We start from the raw sequence: 14608 nt of genomic DNA, 5'->3' as shown, positions 1-14608 counted from the left end.
GTTAGTTTTTGTATATGGTCTTAGCTAAGGATCCAACTTCATTCTTTTGCATGTTGCTATCCAGTTTTCCCAGCACCATTTTTGAAAGATTGTCTTATCCCCACTAAATGATATTGGCACCCTTGTCAAAAATCATTTGACCATACATGTGAGAGTTTATTTCTGGGCTCTATTCTATTTCATTGGTTTATATATATATGTCTGTCTTTATGCCAATACCACACTGTTTTAATTACTGTAGCTTTGTAGTTAATTTTGACATCAGAAAGTGTGAGACCTTCAGCTTTCTTCTTTTTCAGGATTGTTTTGGCTACTTGCGGTTTCTTGAGATTCCATATAAATTTTAGAATGGGTTTCAAAAAATCATTGGGATTTTGATAGGGGTTGCACTGAATCTTTAGGTAGTATTGACATCTTAATAATATTAAGATTTCCAATCCATGAACATGGGATTTATGTCTCCTTTCTTTCAGAAATATTTTATAGATTTCATTGTAGAAGCCTTTCATTTTCTTGGTTAAGTTAATTTCTAAATATTTTATTCTTTTTGATGCTGTTGTAAATGAAATTGTTTTCTTAATTTTCTTTTCAGACTGTTCATTGTTAGTGTAAAGAAAATGCAACTGATTTTTGTGCGCTAACTTTGTATCCTGCAACTTTTCTAAATTCATTTATTAGTTCTACCAGTTTTTTATGTGTATGTGGAATCGTAAAGGTTTTCTACATTCACAGTTATATCACCTGCAGACAGATAATTTTATATTTCTTTCCAATTTGCATACCTTTGATTCCTTTTTGTTGCCTAATTGCTCTGGCTAGAACTTCCAGTACTGTGTTGAATAAAAGTAGCAAAAGCAGGCATTCTTAACTTTCTCCTGATCTTAGAGTAAAAGCTTTCAGTATTTTCCCATTAGTAAGAACTAAGACTATAAAACTCTTAGAAGAGTTTATAGGAGTAAATCTTCATGACCTTGAATTAAGAACTGTTTTCTGGGCCGGGCACGGTGGCTCATGCCTGTAATCCCTTTAGGAGGGATTTGTGTAAGCTAAAGTGTAAGCACTTTAGGAGGCCAAAGTGGGCAGATCATGAGGTCAGGAGACAGAGACCACCTTCGCTGAAACGGTGAAATCTCGTCTGTACTAAAAAAATACAAAAAATTAGCTGGGGGTGGTGGTGGGTGCCTGTAGTCCCAACTACTCAGGAGGCTGAGGCAGAAGAATGGCGTGAACCCGGGAGGCAGAGCTTGCAGTGAGCCGAGATCGCGCCACTGCACTCCAGCCTGGGTGACAGAGCAAGACTTTGTCTCAAAAAAAAAAAATTGTAGGTGAATGTTTACAGCAGCATTGTTCATAATAGCCAAAATGCACAAGCAGCCCAAATGCCAATCACCAGATAAAATGAATAAACAAAATGTAGTATATCCATGCAATGGAATATTATTCATACATAAGAAGGAATGTCTCACGCCTGTAATTCCAGCACTTTGGGAGGCCAAGGTGGGCAGATCACAAGGTCAAGAGATCAAGACCATCCTGGTCAACATGGTGAAACCCTGTCTCTATTAAAAATGCAAAAATTAGCTGGGCGTGGTGGCAGGTGCCTGTAGTCCCAGCTACTCAGGAGGCTAAGGCAGGAGAATCACTTGAACCCAGGAGGCAGAGGTCTCAGTGAGCTGAGATCACGCCATTGTACTCCAGCTTGAGCAACAAGAGCGAAACTCCGTCCCCCCTCCCCGCCGCCAAAAAAAAGAATGTTCTGATACATACTACAATGAGATCTTGAAAATATGATGCTAGGCTGGGCACGGTGGCTCAAGCCTGTAATCCCAGCACTTTGGGAGGCTGAGACGGGCGGATCACGAGGTCAGGAGATCGAGACCATCCTGGCTAACACGGTGAAACCCCGTCTCTACTAAAAATACAAAAAACCTAGCCGGGCGCGGTGGCGGGTGCCTGTAGTCCCAGCTACTCGGGAGGCTGAGGCAGGAGAATGGCGTAAACCCGGGAGGCGGAGCTTGCAGTGAGCTGAGATCTGGCCACTGTGCTCCAGCCTGGGCGACAGAGCGAGACTCCGTCTCAAAAAAAAAAAAAAGAAAAAGAAAATATGATGCTAAATGAAAGAAGCCAGTCACAAATGTGGGGAAAAGAAAGAGAGATCAGACTGTTACTATGTCTATGTAGAAAGAAGTAGACATAAGAGACTCTATCTTGTTCTGTACTAAGAGAAATTCTTCTGCCTTGAGATGCTGTTAATCTCTAACCCTAGCCCCAACCCTGTGCTTGCAGAGACAGGTGCCATGTTGACTCAAGGTTTAATGAATTTAGGGCTATGCAGGATCTGCTTTGTTAAAAAAAGTGCTTGAAGGCAGTATGCTTGTTAAAAGTCATCACCATTCTCTAATCTCAAGTACCCAGGGACACAATATACTGCGGCTGCAGGGACCTAGGAAAACCAGGTATTGTCCAAGGTTTCTCCTCATCTGATAGCCTGAGATATGGCCTTGTGGGAGGGGAGGGTCTGTGCTGAGGAAGATAGTGAAAGAGGAAGGCCTCTCTGCAGTTGAGATAAGAGGAAGGCATCTGTCTCCTGCTGGTCAAGGGAACAGAATGCCTCAGTGTAAAACCTGATTGTATGTTCTACTTACTGAGATAGGAGAAAACTGCCTTAGGGCTGGAGGTGAGATGTGCTGGCGGCAATACTGCTCTTTAATGCACGGAGATGTTTGTATACCTGCACATCAAGGCACAGCACCTTTCCTTAAACTTATTAATGACACAGAGACCTTTGTACACATGATTTCCTGCTGACCCTCTCCCCACCAGAGGGGAAATTGGGCCCTATTGTCCTGCCACATCCCCCTCTCCAAGATGGTAGAAATAATGATCAATAAATACTGAGAGAACTCAGAGACCGGTGCCAGCGCTTGTCCCCTGGGGCTGAGCGCTGGTCCCCTGGGCCCACCTTTCTTTCTCTATACTTTGTCTCTGTCTCTCATTTCTTTTCTCAGTCTCTCGTCACACCTGATGAGAAACGTCCACAGGTGTGGAGGGGCAGGCCACCCCTTCAACAAATCATGTATTGTACAATCCAGTCTATACGAGATGTCCAGAACAGGCAAATCTATAGAGACAGACAATAAATGTGTGGTTGCCAGGCACTGGGAGAAGGCTCACTGGGAGAGAATGGGGAGTGTTTGCTAATGGGCTTGGGGTTTCTTTTGGGGGTAATGAAACGTTCTAAAATTAGATTGTGATAATGGCCACAAAACTCTATGAATATACAAAAATACATTGAATTGTGCACTTTAGATGGGTGAAAAGACCAGGTGTGGTGGCTTATGCCTGTTATCCCAGCACTTTGGGAGGGCAAGGGAGCAGGATTGCTTGAGTCCAGAAGTTTGAGATGAGCCTGGGCAACATAGTGAGATCCTGTCTCTACAAAAAAATACAAAAATTAGCCGGGTGTGGTGGTGCGCACCTGTAGTCCCAGCTACTCAGAAGGCTGAGGTGGGAAGATCAGTTGCATTCAGGAGTTCGAGGCTGCAGTGAGCTATCACTGTGGCAACTGTACTCCGGCCTGGGTGACAGAGCAAGAGCCTCTTTAAAAAATAATTTTTTTAAGCTGCTTAAAACGTATGCGAAACATTCATGAATTTGCTTTACCTACAAGTTTGGCTGATCCTTTAGGTTATCATGTGTGCCTTTGCTACTATCATTGTTTGCAATCACGTGTCTGCAACTGCAGTTTTTATTGTCCTTCTGCCTATAAATAGCTTAGAAGATGGTGTTTTTGCTTATTGGCTTGCTTTTGTTTTGATGTGTTGTGTCTGTATTGTGATCCGGCCTACGCCGAGAAAGACACTAAACATTTCCCTCTGTGTTCACACTGTTCTGAGTTCCCCCGTAACAAAAACACTGTTTGTTCACTTAACAACCATTTGTTAGGCCGGGCGCGGTGGCTCAAGCCTGTAATCCCAGCACTTTGGGAGGCCGAGACGGGCGGATCACGAGGTCAGGAGATCCAGACCATCCTGGCTAACATGGCGAAACCCCCTCTCTACTAAAACATGCAAAAAACTAGCCGGGCGAGGTGGCGGGCGCCTGTAGTCCCAGCTGCTCGGGAGGCTGAGGCAGGAGAATGGCGTGAACCCGGGAGGCGGAGCTTGCCGTGAGCTGAGATCGCGCCACTGCACTCCAGCCCGGGCAACAGAGCGGGACTCCGTCTCAAAACAAAAACAAAACAAAACAAAACACAACCATTTGTTGAGAATGTGCCATATCTCTTCAGATAGAGCAGAAACAAGAGAAGCAGAGTGACCGCCTTCACAGGACTTACATTTAGTGAAGAAACACGCAGCAAAGAAGTAAAGACACAAAGTCATCCATTGGAAGAACCTGTGTGGAGACTGTTGGGACGAACGGACGCAGGATGGCCCACTTTCCCCAGCGCGCGAAAATGCAGCCGGCGCCGGAAAGGTGCAGACCAACTGGGCATGCGCCAGGTGACGTCAGTCCGAAGAGACCAAGATTTACCTGGTCGCACCTGCGGAACGCCCCGGACGCGCCCGTGCCCCGCCTATTGCCCTCCCACTCCTAGAAAAGCCGCTCTGGACGGAAGCCACGGGCGTATACCCTCAGTCCCTCACTCCTGTCGGACTGCGTCAGGAACTCTGTCCCAGAGCTCTACCGGGCGACTCTGCCGGCCTCCTTTGCTAGAGGCTGACAGACCTCTCCCCCACACCTTAGGTGACCAAAAATAAATTGGCAGTTTTGCTCCTGACCTTTGCCTACCCGCTGGTTCTTCTGTGCCCGCTCTGCTGGTCTTAGAAAAACAAATCAGAGACGAAGCGTTCTGTGGGCCGGCGGCAGAAGAGGCTCCTGTGGGATGTAACATTTGAGCAGAGGAAGAGCGTCCTTATTTTGCGCTCACATGTAGAGTTTGGCCAGGTATAGAATTCGAGGTCCACAGTCACATCGCCTGTGAAAAGCTTGCTGTTGGCCTGGTTCTGATTCTTCTGTCTTCGTAGGTCACTCTCAACTTCCTTTCCCTTGCCCCTGGAAAATTTGAGAGACTTCTGTTTGTCGCGGGCATTCTAAAATTTCATGAACATTTTTCTGGTGTGTTTTTCCCTCGGTTGTCCCACAGTGCTCAGAATGCTTGGAAAGCCTTTCAGTCTGAAGACCCATATTTTAACTGTTTCTTAATCGCTTCCTCTCTTCTTACAGATTATTTCTCCCCCTTGCTCTCTCCGTTCCATTCTTCTCCAGTTTGGGGAAAATCGGGCCTCTAATTGCTTCTCTCGGTCTCTCAACATCTGTTCATGTTTTCCAAGTCTTTATATTTCTTTCTCTGCACTCCGGCAGAATTCCTTGTTTTTTGTTTCCAGCCACTTGATTCAACTTGGGGTAGGACTGGGCAGCGGCAGTCGGGACTCGGAGGGTCACAGTCATCTATTTCTGGTCCTGGGTGGTGATTCCCAGGGGGGTTTTTATTGCAGTCATTTGTTGAGTAGCACAACTGTGTTATGCCTTTCATCTGTAAATAGATTGCATTTCACAACTTTTCAAAAAGCTGAACAAACTCTAATCCTCAGATTGCTCCTTTTTCTCAGAAGATGTTCTGTTCTGTGAACGCAGCCACTTCTTAAAGGTCTGTGAGGATACTCAGAATTTTTAAAAGATTCTCTCCTCTTACTTTGATTGCCTGTTAACCTTGGCCTTTTGTTTTGTTGGTTCTGGTTTTTCTCGAGTGTCTGGCGAGCCCTGCCTACCATTTATGTATTATGGATGAAGGCGAGAAAGGCGTCTCCTGCATTGCTGGCCTCTCCCACAGGAGAGAAAGCAACATGAGAGGCCAGTAGCCCCACTGGAGGCCCGACGACCTGGCACGCTTAAGGAATTCATGAGGTCCACTGCAGAGGAGGCTGGGATGGAGGGGAGGGGAGGACAGGGGACAGGAGGGTTAGGGGCTCTGGTGGGTCACCAACAGGCCATCCGGAAAGGTGGGGGAGCACCTATGTGTCAGAAGCCTGTCAATATGGCACCTCACCACCAGGAGTATGATTCTGGTGTTTAATGAACATGAGCCCACAGCTTCATGTGTGCTCAGCCAGGGAGGCTGTGCATGGCTCAAGGCTGGGAGGGAATTGGCAGCTAGGACCTCCCTAAGGGCTGGTGTCAGCCCCTGGCACAGCTGGGTTTACAGGAGTTGAGTGGTCCATGGCTGTTCTGACTCTGAGTGACATGCAATGGGGCTCGGCAGCTTTTCCACTTTACCTGGAGGCCATGAGGGACTGAAGGGAGAAGACCAGGGAGGCACCAGAGGTTGTGGGCTCTCCCACCCCAGGAACTGTGTAGACCCCTTCCTGGGGTCCTCATTTCCTCAGGTGTCTGCTCAATTGTCACTTCCTGAAAGATGTATTTTCTTTATTTTCATTTTTATTTTTATTTTTATTGAGATGGAGTCTTGCTCTTGTCGCCCAGGCTGAAGTGCAATGGTGTGATCTCGGCTCACTGCAACCTCCACCTTCCAGGTTCAAGTGATTCTCTTGCCTCAGCCTCCTGAGTAGCTGGGATTACAGGTGCATGCCACCATGCTAGGCAAATTTTTGTATTTTTAGTAGAGACAGGGTTTCATCATGTTGGCCAGGCTGATCTCGAACTCCTGACCTCAGGTGATCTGCCTGCCTCAGCCTCCCAAGTCACTGGGACTACAGGTGTGCACCCACCATACTCAGCTAATTTTTAAGTTTTTTGTAGAGGCAAGGTCTTGTTATGTTGCCCAGGCTGGTCTCAAACTCTTAGGCTCAAGTGACCTTCCTGCCTTGGCCTCCTGAAACACTGGGATTCAAAGCACGAGCCACCACATTTGATGAGATGCCTTTTCTAATGACCATGTATGAAATTGCACCCAGACCACCAGCCTCCATGTCCATGATAGAAAATCCTGACAGAGGCCGGGCGCTGTGGCTCACGCCTGTAATCCCAGCACTTTGGGAGGCCTAGGTGGGCGGATTACTTGAGGTCAGGAGTTCGAGACCAGCCTGGCCAACATGGTGAAACCCTGTCTCTACTAAAAATACAAAAATTAGCCGGGTGTGGTGGCGGAAGCCTGTAATCCCAGCTACTTGGAAGGCTGAGGTAAGAGAATCGCTTGAACCTGGGAGGCAGAGGATGCAATGAGCCAAGATCACGCCGCTGCACTCCAGCCCGGGCAACAGAGTAAGACGCTGTCTCGAAGAAAAAAAAAAAACAAAGAAAATCCTGACACAGCTTCCTCACAGCTCGATCGCCCCCGACATGCTGCACGTGTTCGTTTGTTGTTTCTCTCCAGAGTGGGCATCTCTCACAGCTGCTTTATTGTGTCAGTGGATACAGAAAGCACAGTCGACCACTCCGAGTGGGGTGGAGAGGAGGTGGGCCTTTAAGGGGCAGACATGTGCAGGGGTGACCACAGGACCTGAGGTCTTGGCATCGTGGCCCATCCACGCCCTGCTGGTCCAGATAACTCCGCCAAGTGCTCACTGACCTGCCAGGCACACGAGCATATGGTGTGAGTGTGAGTGTGTGTGTGTGAGAGAGTGACTGTGAGAGTGTGTGTGTGTGAGTTGTGTGAGAGTGAGTTGTGTGTGTGTGAGTGTGGGTGACTGTGTGTGAGTGAGTTGTGTGAGAGTGTGTGTGTGAGTGTGCGTGAGATCAGAAGCGTCTCAGCAACAGAACCAGATTCTACAAACATCTGAAGACTCATTCCATCACAGACCCACCTTCTCTTCCAAGTCTTTTTTTTTAAATTCCATTTTTAGAAAAGGAAAATGTGGGGAGCGAAGCAGGCGCTGGGCTGCGCTCAGATCTGTCGTGGCCTCAGTGTCCCTGTCAGGCTTCCCAGTAGCAGCCTAGCGGGAAAAAAAAAGGTGTATGAATATATTCGGGTAACCGAAGGTGAGAATGATGAGCCCACTGAAACACCGTCGGAAGATGATGGGACGGCGCGCTGCCCACAGTTACAGCCCAGTTTCCAGGGGCATGTGGGCTTCACTACAGGAACTCCACGTCTCAATGTATGAGAGGCGTCCAGCTGGCAGAAGGTGTTCTGCATTACCCCAGTGGGGGCTGGGAAATCTGGTGTATGTTGTCAACTATCTCAAAGATAACAAAAGAAAAACGGATGAGACAGATGCTTCATCAGCAGTGAAAGTGGGAAGAGCAGTCCAGAAAACACCTGATTTAATCGTGTTGGATCTCCCACGGAAAACAACCAAACAGGACCGGAAAGAATATTTTAGTACCTTTGGAGAAGTTCTTATGGTGCAGGACAAGAAAGATATTAAAACTGGTCATTCGAAGGGGTCTGGCTTTGTTCGATTTACAGAATATAAAACGCAGGTGAAAATAATGTCACAGCGACATGTGATAGACGGACGATGGTGTGACTGTAAACTTCCTAATTCTAAGCAAAGCCCAGAGGAGCCTTTGAGAAGCAGAAAAGTGTTTATGGGGCTCTGTGCAGAGGACGTGGCTGCGGATGAGCTACGGCAGCTCTTTCGTCAGTCCAGAGAAATAACGGATGTCTTCGTCCCCGAGCCATTCAGCGTCTTTGCCTTTGTTACAGTTGCAGCTGATCAGGTTTCCCAAGCTCTGTGTGGAGAGGACTTGATCATTAAAGGAATCAGCATTCATAGATCCAATGCTGAACCCAAGCACAACAGCAACAGACAGAAAGACGTGGAAGATTTGGTGGTAATTCAGGTGGTTCTGGGAATCAGGGTGGATCTGGGAACAGTACAAGGGGTGGAGCTGGTTTGGGAAACATTAAAGTAGTAAGATGGTGGTGGGATGAAATTTGGTGCATTCGGCATTAATCCAGACATGATGGCTGCAGCCCAGGCAGCGCTGCAGAGCAGCTGGAGTATGGCGGGCACGTTAGCCAGCCAGCAGAACCAGTGAGACCCATCAGGTCATCAGGTAATATCCAAAGCCAACACAACATGCAGAAAGCCAAATCAGGTCTTTGGTTCTGGAAATAACTCTTACAGTGTTTTTTACTGTTTTTGAGATGGAGTCTCATTTTGTCACCCAGGCTGGAGTACAGTGACTCGATCTCGGCTCACTGCAATCTCCCCCTCCTGGGTTCAAGTGATTTTCCTGCCTCAGCCTCCCAAGTAGCTGGGATTACAGGCCAACACACTCGGCTAATTTTTGTATTTGTAGAACACACGGGGTTTCACCATGTTGGCCAGGCTGTCTTGAACCCCTGACCTCAAGTCATCTGCCCACCTCAGCCTCCCAAAGTGCTGGGATTACAGACCTGAGCCACCGTGCCCAGCAAGTGGTTCTAATTCTGGTGCAGCAACTGGTTGGGGATCAACATCAAATGCAGGTTCGGGCAGTGGTTTTAATGGAGGCTTTGGCTCAAACATGGATTCTAAATCTTCTGGCTGGGGACGTAGACAGCGGGGCTATGGTTGGTTAGTAGAGAGTGGTGGGAATTCGTATTTTTCTAAACTCATGGTAAGTATATTGTAAAATACGTATGTAATATGAATTTTCAACATTGGTTTGGTCAGTGTGGAGTATATTAAGCAGTATTTTTTATATTTTTCTTTAGAAGAAGAGGCAGAGCTAAAGGAATTTTATAAGTTTTGCTACATGAAAGGTTGAAACATTGAGTGGTTAAAAGTGAGCTGCTGTTTGCTTGATTAGTAAACCAACACACTACAATTTATATAAAAGGGTTCTCCAGTAATATTTTATCATTGGACTTGTCAAGTGAATTCTTTGCATGTTCAAAATGAAAACGATTGATTAGAACTACATTCTTTAACTCCTTGTTTGAATTTGAACCCCACCATATGAATTTTTTTCCTTAAGAAAATCTCCTTTTGGGAGATCACGGTGTCACAGTGCCTGGGTCTTTTGTTTTGTGTTTTTTAACAATTGTCTCCCCTCATCTACAAAACTACAATATGAAGCTGTCTTTGAATCTCTGCAGTTCCTCTCATTTTAGATGTTTATGAAAGAGGCACTTCATGGAAAGCAGTGCTGCAAATATTCTGCCATTGGAGCACTTCTGTCTACGTGCCTTCTCATTCAAGAACCATCATCACACACACATCACGGCTGCATCTTTGACGGGGGGCGTCCCATTTTCATCTGCTACTGTTTATCATGGAGTTGTATCCTAGCCATGAATGCAAGGCTGTGATATGGAACCGGAAAGCTGTTTGAACTTTTGAAATCTTGGGTGGGACTGATGGTGGTGCCGAGGCATGAAAGGCTAGTATAAGAGAAAAAAGGAGAGCACATGCAGAGACTTGGTGGGACACAATGGATAGTTTTTAACTTGGAAAGATGCGTCTCTCAATCCTGTGGATTTGGTGAGAGAGTGTGCAGAGAGCAATGGCAGCAAATAATGTACAAATGTTTTTTGCATTCAAAGGACATCCTCCTCTGTTGGAAGGCTTTAAGTGAGCTTTTGTTCTTAGTAACCCACACTAGTTGAATATGTTAAGTGAAACGGTACTCGGATTCCCCCTCCTGCTTTGTCAACTGCTGTGAATGCTGTGTGGTGTGTGTTCTCTTCTGTTACTGACACATAAGTGTGGCAACATGAACTGAAGCTGATGGGCTGAGAACGTGGACTGAGCTCACGGTGTGCTTTGCAGGAGGATTTGCAAGCAGAGGTCACCGGTGAGCACAGGTGTCTCAAAGAAGGGTGGAAGTTCTAATGTCTGTTAGCTACCCGTAAGAATGCTGTTTGCTGCAGTTCTGTGTCCTGTGCTTGGCTGCTTTTTATGAGTTGTCGATGTTGGAAATTCTTAAAACTGATTTAAATTTAAAAAAAGAAAAGGAGAATGTTTAGGTTGCATCTATTCTTACCTAATTAACACTTATTAAAATGTAATAATTTGCTCCATCAGTTTTTAGACTTGTAAATATTTGCACATCCTCTCACTATGGATAAAAGGGGCATTTTACATCTAGACAGGTGGTGAGATCTTTAACCAAGGGGAGAGGGAGGGTTTCACTCCGTTGCTTTTCCAAGGACTGTGGTCAGGGGCCTGGGAATTCCCCTCCACACCTCCCTGGTCCCTCGGGACACTGCTGCAGGTCCTGACTGGAGGAGAAGCAAGGGCTGAGTGGGCCAAGGGGCCGCTGTATGCTGGGCCCGGCCACCGCCCGAGGGAAGGGGTGTGACTTGTGTCTGGGTAGCCCTGGCTGGATGTGGGGTCCCAGGAAGCACCACCCTCAGTGCAGGTATTCAGCTGCCGACAGGAGCTTAGGTCGTCACAAGGCCAGCCAGCCGAGGCTTTCTCTTCACAAAGTGTCAGAAAGGGAACCCACACCCCAGGCACCATTACCCACCTCCATTTAAAACCGAACCAGCTAGGCGGTGAGAGGTGGGTGGTGAGGAAGGGATCCTCCGTCCCGGGCTCGCTGTCCATTCCACCATGGCCCTCCACCGCCAGGCCCTGCGACAGCTTGAAGGCTCCCACTCCCAGGCAGAGCTGGCTGGAGACGCCACATCCTCGCCATGCTCCTTGGCTGTGACTTATGCCTTTCACACTCTCCTCAAACCTCCTCCCCAAGCTTCCCCCTCCTCGCTGCCTGCAGGTAACTCTCACTGCAGAGGGACAGGAACCTCCAATGAGGCCTTCAGTACCTAAGCCTGCCCGACACTTCCACAACACTCTCTTCATCACAGAGGACAAGGCACTCCTCAGCCCTTCCAGGACCTGGGACCTCTCGCTCCGGAGCTTCAGCTCCGATCTCCCTCAGGAAGCCGCAGCCTCTCCCTCTGGTAGATCTCCAAATTCTACAAACGCGCTCGACCAAGATGACTGGTTGCACCTACCAAGATCACGTTTTCTTCTTCCCACCCCCATTTCTCAAACACACACACACGAACACCTTGTTGGTTTTGTTTCTCTAGAAAACCCTACTACAGATTTTGTTAGCAAGAAGTGGGGTGCTACTGAAACAAACACCTGAATACATGCAGCAGCTTCAGAAGCGAGTCATATGCAAAGGCTGGAATCCTTTTAAGGAGCTTGCTAGAAATATGGACATCAGGGTGATTCTGATGAGTCTCAGGTGGAACTGAGGAGCGTGTTATTGGAAACTGGGGGAAAGGCCATCCTTGTTAGAAGGTGGCAAAGAACTTTAAAGAACTTGGCTGGACTGTGTTCCAGTGTTTTACAGAAGGCCAGACAAAGGTGACGAAACTGAATATTTAGCTGAGGAAAGATTTCTTTTCTTGTGTTTTCTTTCTTTACTTTTCCTTTTCTTTTTTTTTTTTTTTCAGACAGAGTCTCACTTTGTTGCCCAGGCTGGAGCACAGTGGCACAACCTTGGCTCACTGCACCCTCCACCTCCCGGGTTCAAGCAATTCTCCTGCCTCAGTCTCCCGAGTAGCTGGGATTACAGGCGTGCACCACCACACCCGACTAATTTTGTATTTTTAGTAGAGATGGGGTTTCTCCATGTTGGCCAGGCTGATCTCAAACTCCTGACCTCAGGTGATCTGCCTGCCTCAGCCTCTTAAAGTGCTGGGATTACAGGAATGAGCCAACGCACCCAGCCTAGCTGAAGAGATTTCTAAGCAAACTGTTGAAGGGACCCCTTGGTTCCTCCTGGTTGCTTGTCATAAAACGTGAGAGAGATGAATTGATGAAGGAATTATTAAGCAAAAAAGAATCAGAACTTGAAGATTTGGAAAATCCTCAGTCTATCCATATTGCAAAAATATGAAAAAGCATGTTCTGAAGACAACACTAAGGGTGTGACTGAGCAACTGTTTGATAAAGAAATCATGGTGCAGCTCATTCATCAGCCATCTCAGAGAAAGGGAGTGGAACAGTGGTGGGTTGTCAGACTTCTGGACTCCACAGGACCAACCCACAGAGCTGCTGGGCTGCAAACATGCACCACTCTGCACAGAAGGGAAGCAATGACCCCTAAGGTGCTACAGAGAGCATCAGAGCCACCACTTCCACCCCAGGCCCAGGGACGAGACCATTTCTTCCTCAGTTTCAAAGATGGCCTGCTCCCTGGTCTTGCGGGCCTCTAGAGTGGGCTGCCCTTGCAGAGAGAAACCAGGGGAGGGTAGCCTCGCCAAGTCATGGCGGTGACAATGCCACCCCAGGGACCCGGGGCCATAGCACCAACCAAAGAGGATCATTCTCGAGCCCTAGGAGCTGATGGAATTTGTCTTGCTAGGTTTTGGGCTTGCTTGAGACCTGTGATCCCTTCCTTCTACTTCTCCCTTTTGAAATAGGGACGTCTACCCCAGGCCTGGCCCATCTTTTTACTCTGGATCACACGTTAGGTTTCACAGGCTCACAGCCAGGGAAGGAATTTTGCCTCAGGGTGAATGGTAGCTCGAGTCTCATCCACGGCTGATTTAGGTGATATTTAAATAAGATTCTGGACTACAGAGCATCTAAAGATGAGTTAAGACTTTGGGGGCTGCTGGGGTGGAATCTATTTTCTATGTGTATTTTGAGGGGCCAGAAGCAGAATGCTACGGACTGAATTGTGTCTCCCCAAATTCCTGTGTTGAAGCTCTAATCCCCAAGGTGACTGTTGTGGGACATGTGGCCTTTACAGAAGCCATTCAGGTCAAATGAGGCCATAGGGTGAAGCCCGGATCCCGCAGGATTAGTGCCCTTGTAAGAGGAGACGCAAGAGCACTCCCTTTCTCTCTCCCTGCCAAGTAAGGGCACAGGGAGAAGGTGCCCATCTGCCAGCCACGAAGAGCAGCCTCAGCAGGAACTGAGGCCAGCACCTTGGTCTTGGTCATCCCAGCCTCCAGAGTTGTGAGAACTAAATTCCTGCTGTTTAAGCTGCCCAGTCTGTGGTATTGTTACAGCAGCCTGAACCAAGGCAGAGACTCTATAAGCAGACAAGAACATCAGTAAATATCCAACTAGGTGAACAACACAAGTAGTAAACTGGATCTAAATTACATATTTGGAGCCCTGCACTCAACAACAGAATACACTTTCTTCTCAAGTGCACACGAATAGCCGACGTGTACCAAGTCATAAAACAAGTTTCAACAAATTTCAAGGGATTAGCATTCCTCAATTTGTTTTCTGGCCACAGTGGAATTAAGCCAGAGATCAATAAGAAAAAGTAACTAAAAAATCCTGCCTTTCAAAATTAAGCCACATGCTTACTTCTAAAAAGCCCATGGTACACCAGAAGAAACTGTAACAGAAATCAGAAAACATTTGAAACTGAGTGATATTGAAAATATATCAAAATTCATTTGTTGCATCTAAAGCAATTTTAGAAGAAAATTAAGAGTTCTGATCTATGTATTAGAAAGAAGAAAGGTTGAAAGCAACGATTTAAGCTTCTATCTCTAGGGGAAAAAAATAAAGTTTAACACCTCTCCTCACATGAACAACAAAAATCAATTCCAGGTGGAGTATATGATCTAAGCGCAAGAGAAAACAATACAAGCTATAAAAGAAAATATAATTTCAAATTGGACAATATAACATTTAAGAACTTCTACTTATCAAAATACTCCTATTAAGAGCATAAAAAGCCACAGAGGCTGGGCATGGTGGCTCACACCTGTAATCCCAGCACTTTGGGAGGC

At 46.9% G+C, this 14608-nt stretch overlaps 1 pseudogene; it reads left to right on the top strand.

The window, feature by feature from the left end:
* Positions 1-7811: 7811 nt before the first annotated feature.
* LOC105520497 lies at positions 7812-8858 on the top strand (annotated as a pseudogene).
* Positions 8859-14608: the final 5750 nt, after the last annotated feature.

This window comes from Colobus angolensis, unplaced genomic scaffold (genome assembly GCF_000951035.1).
Source record: "Colobus angolensis palliatus isolate OR3802 unplaced genomic scaffold, Cang.pa_1.0 Scaffold38, whole genome shotgun sequence".
NCBI classification, from domain to species: domain Eukaryota; kingdom Metazoa; phylum Chordata; class Mammalia; order Primates; family Cercopithecidae; genus Colobus; species Colobus angolensis.
This window is presented reverse-complemented; position numbering and strand designations above follow the sequence as displayed.